An 11,692-nucleotide genomic window follows, 5' to 3' on the forward strand; every position below is an offset into this window, starting at 1 on the left:
TTAATAAAAAATATTGGCGAAACAATCAAGTGAAGGGAGCCCACACCCTGGCCACAAGGGTGGGGGCGCGCCCCCCTGGGGCGCGCCACCTGACCTTGTGGGCCCCCTAGACCTCCACCGACCTCAACTCCATATATTCTCTTTCAGGGATGAAAAAATCAAAGAGAAGGATTCATCGCGTTTTACGATATGAAGCCGCCACCAAGCCCTGTTCTTCCTTGGGAGGGCAGATCTGGAGTCCGTTCAGGGCTCCGGGGAGGGGAATCCGTCGCTATTGTCATCATCAACCATCCTCCATCACCAATTTCATGATGCTCACCGCCGTGCGTGAGTAATTCCATCGTAGGCTTGCTGGACCGTGTTGGGTTGGATGAGATTTACCATGTAATAGAGTTAGTTTTGTTAGGGTTTGATCCCTAGTATCCACTATGTTCTAAGATTGATGTTGCTATGAGTTTGCTATGCCTAATGCTTGTCACTAGGGCCCGAGTGCCATGATTTCAGATATGAACCTATTTTTTTCATGAATATATTTGTGTTCTTGATCCAATATTGCAAGTTATAGTCACCTAATACATGTTGTGATCCGGCAACCCCAGAGTGACAATAGTCCGGACCACTCCCGGTGATGACCATAGTTTGAGGAGTTCATGTATTCACTAAGTGCTAATGCTTTGATCTGGTTCTCTATTAAAAGGAGGCCTTAATATCCCTTAGTTTCCAATAGGACCCCGCTGCCACAGGAGGGTAGGACAAAAGATGTCATGCAAGTTCTTCCATAAGCACGTATGACTATATTCGGAATACATGCCTATATTATATTGATGAATTGGAGCTAGTTCTGTGTCACCCTATGTTATAACTGTTGCATGGTGAATGCCATCTGACAGAATTATCCATCATTGATCCATTGCCCACGAGCTCGTTTCATAATTATCTTTTCTCCATTACTTTTCCACTGCTACTGTTACGATTTCCACAAAATTGCTACTGTTACTTTTGCCACTGTTACCGTTACTTCCATACTACTTTGCTACTAAAAAATTTGCTGCAGATATTAAGTCTTTCAGGTGTCGTTGAATTTACAACTCAGCTGCTAATACTTGAGAATATTCTTTGGCTCCCCTTGTGTCGAATCAATAAATTTGGGTTGAATGCTATACCCTCAAGAACTGTTGCGATCCCCTATACTTGTGGGTTATCAAGACCTTTTTCTGGCGCCGTGCCGGGGAGCATAGCTCTATTCTTTGAGTCACGTGGGATTTATATCTGTTGATCACTATGAGGAATTTGAAAGATCAAAGAACTAAGATTTTTCCCTCAACTACAAGGGGTGGTAAGGAACTGCTATCTAGCTCTGCACTTGACTCGATCTCCTTTTGTTTTGAGTAAACTTGCGACACCTAAACCTAATATTGATTCTAATATGTCGCATGTTATTGACGATGCCACTTCTATTATGCAAGATTCTTATGTTGAAACTACTTCTTTGCTTGATAATACCATGCCACTAGGTGAATTTCTTGATGAACAACTTGCTAGGGTTAGAGAGAATGAAATTACTGAAACTGATGATATTATTGAAACTAAAGATTATGATTCTCCCCCTAGATATGAATTGCCTATTGTACCTGAGGGTTATCTTATGGATGAAGAAACTGCCAGAGACTTCTCTGGTTGTAATGATAGAGAGGATCTCAAGAAATTATTAGCTAAGCTGAAAGAAAAATCCTTGAATGCTAGAATGAAATATGATCCCGCTTTTTCTGCTTCATCTATCTTTGTTACTGATAAGGATTATGAATTCTCTGTTGATCCTGAGTTAATTTCTTTGGTTGAATCTGATCCTTTCTATGGTTATGAATCTGAAACTATTGTGGCACATCTTACTAAATTGAATGATATAGCCACCCTATTTGCTCATGAGGAAAAAAATCGCTATTAATATATTCTCAAATTGTTTCCTTTCTCATTAAAGGGTGATGCTAAGTTATGGTTTAATTCTCTTGCTCCTGGTTGTGTGCGTAGTCTCCGGGATATGATTTATTACTTCTCTCAAAAATATTTCCCTGCTCATAAGAAACAAGCTGATTTAAAGGAAATATTTAATTTTGTGCAAATTGAAGAAGAGAGTCTCCCACAAGCTTGGGGGAGGATTCTCCGATTACTTAATGCTTTGCGTGATCATCCTCTCAAGAAAAATGAAATACTTGATATCTTTTATAGTGGACTAACCGATGCTTCTAGAGACCACCTCGATAGTTGTGCTAGTTGTGTTTTAAGGGAAAGAACTATTGAGCAAGCTGAGTTGCTATTGAATAATTTATTGAGTAATGATAATGAATGGAAACTTCCTGAACCAACTCCGAGGCCAACTCCAAAGAAGAGGGGCATTCTATTTCTCAGTCTTGAAGATATGCAAGAGGCAAAGAAATGTATGAAAGAAGAAGGTATTAAAGCTAAAGATGTTAAAAATTTACCGCCTATTGAAGAAATACATGGTCTTGATAACCTAACACAGGTAGTAGAGGTAAACTCTCTCCGTTGATTTAATGAAGGTGATATCCCTCATAATAAGTCTGCTAGACAATGCTTGGATGAGTTTGATAATTTTATTGTTAAACAAGAACAATGCTTATGTTAGTAGACAATTGAAACATAATGCTTGCATGCTTGACCACTTGGGTGATTATATGAGTAGAACGGTTAATGATCTTAAGCTTATTAGTAAACATGCTTCCATGGTTACAACTCAAGTAGAAGAAGTACTTAAGGAACACGAGAATTTGCTAAATGAGTTGAATAGTAAGAATAATGATAATGCTGTTAGGGTTATGAATAGAGGTGGTAAGATGACCCAGGAACCTTTGTATCCCGAGGGCCATCCTAAGAGAGTTGAGAAGGATTCTCAGAGAACTAATACTGATGCACCTAGTCCTCGTACTAGGAAGAAAAAGAAAACTGATAGGACTTTGCATGCTAGTGAACCTGCTATAGACACACCTGAGAATCCCAATGATATTTCTATTTCTGATGCTGAGACACAGTCTGGTAATGAACATGAACCTAGTGCTAATGTTAATGATGATGTTCATATTGATGCTCAACCTAGTAATGATAATGATATAGAGATTCAACCTGCTGTTGATGTTGATAACCCACAATCAAAGAATCAACATTATGATAACAGAGACTTCATTGCTAGGAAACATGGTAAAGAAAGAGAACCATGGGTTCAGAAACCCATGCCCTTTCCTCCTAAGCCATCCAAGAAAAAGGATGATGAGGATTTTGAGCGCTTTGCTGAAATGATTAGACCTATCTTTTTGCGTATGTGTTTGACGGATATGCTTAAATGCCTCCTTATGCTAAGTATATGAAAGAGATTGTTACTAATAAAAGAAATATACTGGAAGCTGAGATTTCCACCATGCTTGCTAATTACACTTTTAAGAGTGCAATACGAAAGAAACTTGGAGATCCAGGAGTACCAACTATACCATGCTCCATTAAAAGAAACTATGTTAAAACTGCTTTATGTGATCTTGGAGCCAGTGTTAGTGTTATGCCTTTCTCTTTGTATTGTAGACTTGATTTGAATAAGTTGACACCTACTGAATTTCTTTGCAAATGGCTGATAAATCAACTGCTATACCCATCGGTATTTGTGAGGATGTGCCTGTTGTGGTTGCGAACGTTGCTATCTTAACGGACTTTATTATTCTTGATATTCCAGAGGACGACAGTATGTCGATCATCCTTGGTAGACCCTTTTTGAATACTGCAGGGACTGTTATTGATTGCTACAAAGGCAATGTAACTTTTCATGTTAATGGTGATGAGCATATGGTACACTTTCCGAAGAAACAACCTCAAGTTCATAGTATCAATTCTAAATTTTCAACTATTACTATTGGAGGTTTTGAATTCCCTCTTCTTACTGTTAAAAATAAATATGATATTCTTATTATTGGGGACATGCATATCCCCGTTGAGGTAACCTAGTGTTATTCGAAAATTCTCCGGTTTCATGTCACTCGGAAGAAGTTTATTAATAAGACTTGATCAACCTTGTTAATGGATTCCTTTTGATGAGCATGAGATGGATAACTTTAGAAAGCACAACTTTCTGTACCTATCTTTTACTTTCTGTTATTTAGATTAATAAAATAAAAATAGTATTTTCTGTCTGTTTTGTGAATTACCCATGCAATAAAAAATGTCCCAAAAATAAAAGTTCTCCAAATGCCCTGAAAATTTGGTATGTTTTTTGTATAATATTTTAGAATTGCTAGCACTTACAACACACCAGGGGGCCTCACCAGCTGGCCACAAGGGCGGAGGGCGTGCCCCCAACCTTGTGGGCCCCATGTGGCTCCCCTCCACTTATTCCAGCACCCATCCACTCCTTCTCCCTCCATAAAAAATCACTCCATAGCTCAAACTTGTGTTCTTGCTCATCTTGCTGCCATTTTCGATCTCCTTGCTCAAAGCTCCGTTCACAAAACCGCTTTGGGGGATTGTTCTTTGGTATGTGACTCCTCCAATGGTCCAATTAGTTTTTGTTCTAGTGCTTTATTTATTGCAAATTTTTTCTGCTGTGGTGGCCTTGTTCTTGAGCTTGCATGTCATGTTTATATGGTCCAAAGTAGTTTTGATGCATGATATAGCCTCTAGGCACTTGTAGGAGTAGTTGCTATCAATCTTGTTGAGTTTGCTTAACTTTTATTTTGAGTCACTAAAAAAATTTCAGAAATTTTTAGAGGAAGAAAATGATGAGGACATTGTTGAGAGGCTCCTCGAGCCGGGGTTCGAAGGAAAATGAGGAGAAGGAAAAGCCCAAGTATAATCTTCCTCGCGTCACGGAAATTTGGCCGTGTGAACGGCCATGTCATGCGTTCTTACAAGCAGCCGGAATTTATGATGATTTCGATTATTTGGCTGGGAATGCAGGCATCACCGACTTCCTCCTCAACCAGTGTGATCAGTATCTCCTACTCACTAATACTTTTGTTCAAAATTTGCATTTTCATGCTAGGAGATCACCACCCACGGTAGATTTTTACTTATATGATGAGTACAAAGAAATGATGCTTTATGACTCTTGTGAGGTTTGTAAATTACCTTATGAAGGTAGGGTCGAGGAACCACGTCCTAGTGATGTGGAAAGTTTATTCATGAAATTACCATAGGGGGAAACAGAGGAGTGTCGGGAGCAAGAGTGGCTAGTATACATTTCCACGTTTTACGCTATTACTCATTATTTGCTGGGAGATGTTTAATTGGTCATGGAGAGAGTGGAGGCCTTGGTGGCCTTGACCTTGCCATTTTGTGCCACGCTTTATATAGAGATAGAACTTACATTTTGGGCGCTATGGTTGGTAAACGATTGAGTTTGAACCATACAAAGGGTCCTATTTTCGGAGGTATCTTCGCCTCCCGCCCGGCTAAAAACTTTGAGATACCCATTAGGCACTATGAAAAGGAGGAGAAATTTCTACCCACTCTACATTTAGATTATGACAACATGGTAGCACATAAGTTTATTCGCCATGATGAGGAAAAGAGACTTATTTACAACTTGGTATTTAGCGAGGTCACCTCTCAGATTATTACCTTGCCTGCACCTATTTTGTTCGATATTCATTCAGGCAGGTACTTCGTTTTGCCCACGGATATTCATGCATACTAGGAGGGGACACGATCCCCACCTCCTGAGCCAGAGCCATCACCTGATCCTTATCAGGTGTCTATTTATCAGTGGAAGCCACAGGAGCTCGCTAACCAGTGGAACCCCCAGGATCATCCTCAACACACCAGAGGGGGCTACTTTGATCCATGGGCTTAGACTAACTTAGGCCAAAAGCCTAACCTTGGGGGAGTACGTATTTCTCACTGACATTATATTCATGTTCACACACTCATTTCAGTTGTTGGTGTTCATACTTTTTCATTGTATTATCCATGATAGTTTATTTCTTTTTCCCGCTTTCTTCTTGTGTGTTTGAAAAACCTTAAGAAAAACAAAAAAATTAGTTGTAGCTAGTTTACTTTCTATGCATGCTTAGTCATAGTATTAAATGAAAACCCAAAAAGATTTCTCGTTCTTCTTTTGCTTGTTGGGAGCTTTCCGGTGTAAATAGTTTTTCTCATTCTTGTTTCTCTTTCTTCAGAAAAACAAAAACTCCAAAAACATTGTAGTGTGTTTCTTTGAAATTCTTTTCTTTTCTTTGGGGGTCGAGAGGAGAAGACCACGATGAAAATGTTGAGTGGCTCTCATATGCATTATTGTTGATCTAACAAAGAGCCCATATTACCTTGTATTCTCCTTTGAATAAATGCTTGCAGACTCGAGCTTAGTCCAATGCACGTGCACTCTTATTATTATCCACATAGTTCGTTCATGCAAGTGAAAGGCAATAATGACGATATATGATGAAATGATTGAGATGAGGAAAAGCTGGCATGAACTCGACCTATCTTGTTTTTGTAAATATGATTAGTTCATCGTTCCTAATTCAGCCTACTATGAAAGAAACATGTTTGCAATGACAATTAGAGATTATAGTTACTCATGCCATGCTTAATTAGCTAGGAGTTTATAATGGTTTACCTTGCGTGCCAACATGCTTTTAAAATGGTTGTGATGTAGTATGATAGGATGGTATCCTCCTTTGAATGATTCGAGTGGCTTGACTTGGCACATGTTCACGCATGTAGTTGAAATAAAATCAACATAGCCTCTATGATATTTATGTTCATGGTGATTTATTCCTACTCATGCTTGCATTCAATGTTGGTTAATCTCAACGCATGTTTATGACTGTTGTCGCTCTCTAGTTGGTCGCTTCCCAGTCTCTTTTTAGCCTTCACTTGTACTAAGCGGGAATACTGCTTGTGCATCCACTTCCATAAACCCCAAAGTTATTCCATATGAGTCCACCATACCTACCTATATACGGTATCTACCTGCCGTTCCAAGTAAATTTATATGTGCCAAACCTACTGAGTATAACGATAGTGAACGAAAAGGTGAGTGCAGTCCTCTCGCGCTGACAGACACAGAGGGCACAATCCATTGGACGACCCATTTTGGCAGTCTAGGTTATCTGCTATGAGACACCTTGTGTGCACCACAAGCCGCATGAAGAATTTGCAACGTGGTGGAGCCTTGGACTTCCATATTGGATTCGAGCAGGCGAAGCGAATGTTGCTGAGGAAGAACAAACTGTAGGGACTCTCGATCGAGAACTGCTAATCGGCCGTCAACATCCAGCGCGGTGTGTCCCTGGCTCCAACACTCAGAGATGTGGCCTAAGACAAATCCCAAACCTTAAGGTAATGCGCAATGGTGGGAAGAGATAGCCTTCCCGCGATGTCCTTGGTCCAAGCCTGATTGTGGATGGCATCCTTGACAGATCGTCCTCGATCCTTGACGAAGGAGAAAAGTTGCGGCGCCATCTGAGCCACGGACCAGCCATCCTCCTGATGTCTACTACACAACTTGTTCTTGTAGACTCGTGTTGGGCCTCCAAGCGCAGACTTTTGTAAGACAGTAGCAATTTTCCCTCAAGTGGATGGCCTAAGGTTTATCATTCCGTGGGAGGCATAGGATGAAGATGGTCTCTCTCAAACAACCCTGCAACCAAATAATAAAAAGTCTCTTGTGTCCCCAACACACCAAATACAATGGTAATTTGTATAGGTGCACTAGTTCGGCAAAAAGATGGTCATATAAGCATAGTAATGATAGTACTCCCTCCGTTCCTAAACATTTGTCTTTTTATAGACTTCAAATGGACTACCACATACGGATGTATATAGACATATTTTAGAGTGTAGATTCACTCATTTTGCTCTGTATGTAGTCATTTGTTGAAATCTCTAGAAAGACAAATATTTAGGAACGGAGGGAGTAGATATTAATTTTTGTAATTGGAACAATAAAAAACAGCAAGGTAGCAAGTAACAAAAGTGAGCACAAACGGTATTGCAATGCTTGAAAATGAGGCCTAGGGTCTGTACTTTCACTAGTGCAATCTCTCAACAATGCTAATATAATTGGATCATATAACCACCCCTCAACATGCGATGAAGAATCACTCCAAAGTTCCTATCTAGCAGAGAACATAAGAAGAAATTGTTTGTTGGGTATGAAACCACCTCGAAGCTATTCTTTCCGATCAAACTATCAATAGTCCATACTAAAATAACGCCAAATAACTTCAGATTCATAATACTCAATCCAACACAAAGAACCTCAAAGAGTGCTCCAAGGTTTCTACCGGAAAAACAAACACAAGAACATGCATCAACCCCTATGCATAGATTACCCCAATGTCACCTTGGGAATCCGCGAGTTGAGTGCTAAAAACATATCAAGTGAATCAATATGATACCCCATTGTCACCAACGGTATTCATAGCAAGACATATATCAAGTGTTCTCAAATCCATAAAAGTATTCAATTCTATAAGAATGAAATGTCAAAGGGAAAACTCCATTCACAACAAGATAGAGGGGGGGAAACACCATATGATCCAGTTATATTAACAAAGCCCGTGATACATCAAGATCGTGACATCTCAAGAACACGAGAGAGAGAGAGAGAGAGATTAAACGCATAGCTACTGGTACAAACCCTCAGCCCCGAGGGTGGACTACTCCCTCCTCATCATCACTACAAAAAAAGACACATCTATGACATTTTGGGCCGAACGAATTTTTTTTTGTCATACATATGACACTTCTAGGACGATAATTGTGACAAAACCCGGTATCATCATAGATGTGGTGGGCTCCTACTTCTATGAAAAAAAATGGGCTTTTCGTCCTGGGCGGGCCGGAGACGTAGCTGCATGACATTCTTTGGGCCGTCCATGACGGAAAAAACCGTGGTAGAAGCGAGGGCGAGGAAAATTTTGGGGAGTTCCCGGTTACGGTGGGAGGTCGGGGGCCGAGCGATGCGCGTTTCTCTCGTACACGTACGCGCGTGTGTGCGAGGCGTTGGCTCTAACTGAACCCGAGTGAGGCATTGGGATCTAACTGAACCCGAGCGATTGCACTGCAGGCTACGCATTACTGAACCCGATCGATCGATCGATGGCTGTTAACTGAACCCGATCGAGCGATTCCTTCGCTACTGCTGCTAACTGAAGTTGATCGATGCTGCCTCTGGATGAACAGTGAGCGTTGCCGGGGGGGTGGACGAACAGTTCCCGGTGGGGGTGGATGAACAGGACCCCGTGGTGTTGCCTCTGGATGAACAGGACCCCGATCGATCGAGCCGGTTGGGGCTGGATGAACAGGACCCCATGGAGGGCTGGATGAACAGGACCACCCCGTGGAGGGCAGGATGAACAGTAGACGGTGGAGGGCAGGATGAACAATAGCCCATGGAGGGGTGGTTGAATAGGAGCCCGTGGAGAGGGCTGGTTGAACAGTAGTCGGTGGAGTAGCGCACGGTGGAGGCTGGATGAACAGGAGCCCGTGGATGAACAGTCGCAGGTGGAGGCTGGAGGAGGTCGACGGTGGATGAACAGTAGCTCGTGGAGGCTGGAGGGGGTCGACGGTGGAGATGAACAGTATCCCGTGGAGTCCCATTTTGCGGTACGCCACACCCCTCCCGATGAACAGGACCCCCGTTTCGACCATAGCGCTCCAACACAAGTCCATTTTGTCCGTTTTGCGGTACGCCACACCCCTCCCGATGAACAGGACCCCCGTTTCGACCGTAGGAGGTCCGTTTCCTCCGTTTTGCGGTATGCCAGACCCCTCCCGATCAATAGGACCCCGTTCCGAACGTATGAGGTCTGTTTCCTCCATTGTGCAGTACGCCATGCCTCGTTTCCATCGCCTGTTCCGTCCAAGCCCTCCCGATGAACACGACCACACATTCCGTTCCGACCCACCCAGTTGGCTCCCACGCGTTCCGTTGCCTCCTGATGAACACGAGGCATTTCGTTGCCTCCCCATGAACACGACGCATTCCGTTGCCTCCCCATGAACAGGACACATTCCGTTGCCTCCCCATGAACACGACGACGATGTTGTTTCTTCGTTGACCCAGCCATGTCAACTAGCCCTCGCCGTATGTATGTGCGAGTAGGCGTTCGAGACCCCGCCCGTATGTACACATACGTGGCTGTATTTTATTTCTTGCACCCTGGCTACCTCTACTACGACATGTGCGCGCCTCTACATCCACCAGTATATATGTACGTACATGTTCGCGACCAGAATGACAACGCTACGTACGCTTCGACCAGGTGGGTCCCGACTGTCAGGCACTTCCTTGCGTGCAAAGATGTAGCTGGAGGGTCCCAGCAGTCAGGGGGGCGAAATACGGTGGCCCGTCCGGTGGGTCCCCGCTGTTATGTGGAGGAATAATTATTTTGCACATAATAAGGAGGCACTTCCTTGCTGCGGCCGTGGACCTAGCTGTCAGCCTCTCCACGTACAGTCCACGTTCGATGGAAGCCGTTCCTTGACCACGTTGACCATGCCGCGCCGAGAGCACCAGGGCGGTGGACGATGATGAGGCCTAGGAAGGGGACGACGCAGAGCCAGGGAAGGCGCGGCAGTGGATGCCCATGCGTAGAGGAGTACGAGGGTTCACTGGTTCGCTGCGGTGTGAGGCTGTCGTCGCCGCAGAATAACAAGGGGTGTTGGTGAGTAGAGGGATGGCCTGGCCAACGGTGGGAGTAGTAGGGGGCGGTGAGGCCTCCGCCGCATCGCAGCCGGCCACGGGAGGCAGGAGCACGAGGCACGACCGGCGCTGGTTTGGGCGGCTGGAGCAAGAAGATCAGAGGTTGAAGAAGCACTACGACCGTTGGATGGACATCGTACAGTCATTGGAGCTAGAATCGTGCGTATTGACTAAGTTATCAAAGCGCTCCATCCCCGTCAACTTAGTAGGCCCACAAGTCAGCCTCCCACCAAGGTGGGTCCCAGCTAGCAGGGGGTATTCATTTTTTTGTGCATAATAAGGAGGCACTTAAGGTGGGTCTGAGCTGACAGCAGGGGGATTGTTTTTTTCGCAAATACGGTGGCCCGTCGGGTGGGTCCCAGCAGTCAGGGGCAAACGTTTTTTTCGTGATATACTGGTGGGCGTCCAGTGGGTCCCTACTGTTAGGTGGAGGAATAATTATTTTCCGCGTAATAAGGAGGCACTTCCTTGCAGCTACCGTGGACCCAGCTGTCAGCCTCTCCACATATAGTATTCTTCCGATGGAATTCGGCCGTTGACCACAATGACCACGCCGCGCCGACAGCACCATGGCGGTGGACGATGGCGGGGCCTAGGAATGGGACGACGCGGAGCCAGGGAAGACACGACGGTGGATGCCCACGCGGAGAGGAGTACGTGTTGGAAATATGCCCTAGAGGCAATAATAAAATGATCATTATATTTCCTTGTTCATGATAATTGTCTATTATTCATGCTATAATTGTATTATCCGTAAATCGTAATACATGTGTGAATACATAGACCACAATGTGTCCCTAGTGAGCCTCTAGTTGACTAGCTCGTTGATCAACAGATAGTCATGGTTTCCTGGCTATGGACATGGGGATGTCATTGATAATGGGATCACATCATTAGGAGAATGATGTGATGGACAAGACCAAAACCTAAGCATAGCACAAAGATCGTGTAGTTCATTTGCTGTAGCTTTTCTGGATGTCAAGT

This window comes from Triticum urartu, chromosome 2 (assembly GCF_003073215.2).
Source record: "Triticum urartu cultivar G1812 chromosome 2, Tu2.1, whole genome shotgun sequence".
In the NCBI taxonomy this organism is placed as follows: domain Eukaryota; kingdom Viridiplantae; phylum Streptophyta; class Magnoliopsida; order Poales; family Poaceae; genus Triticum; species Triticum urartu.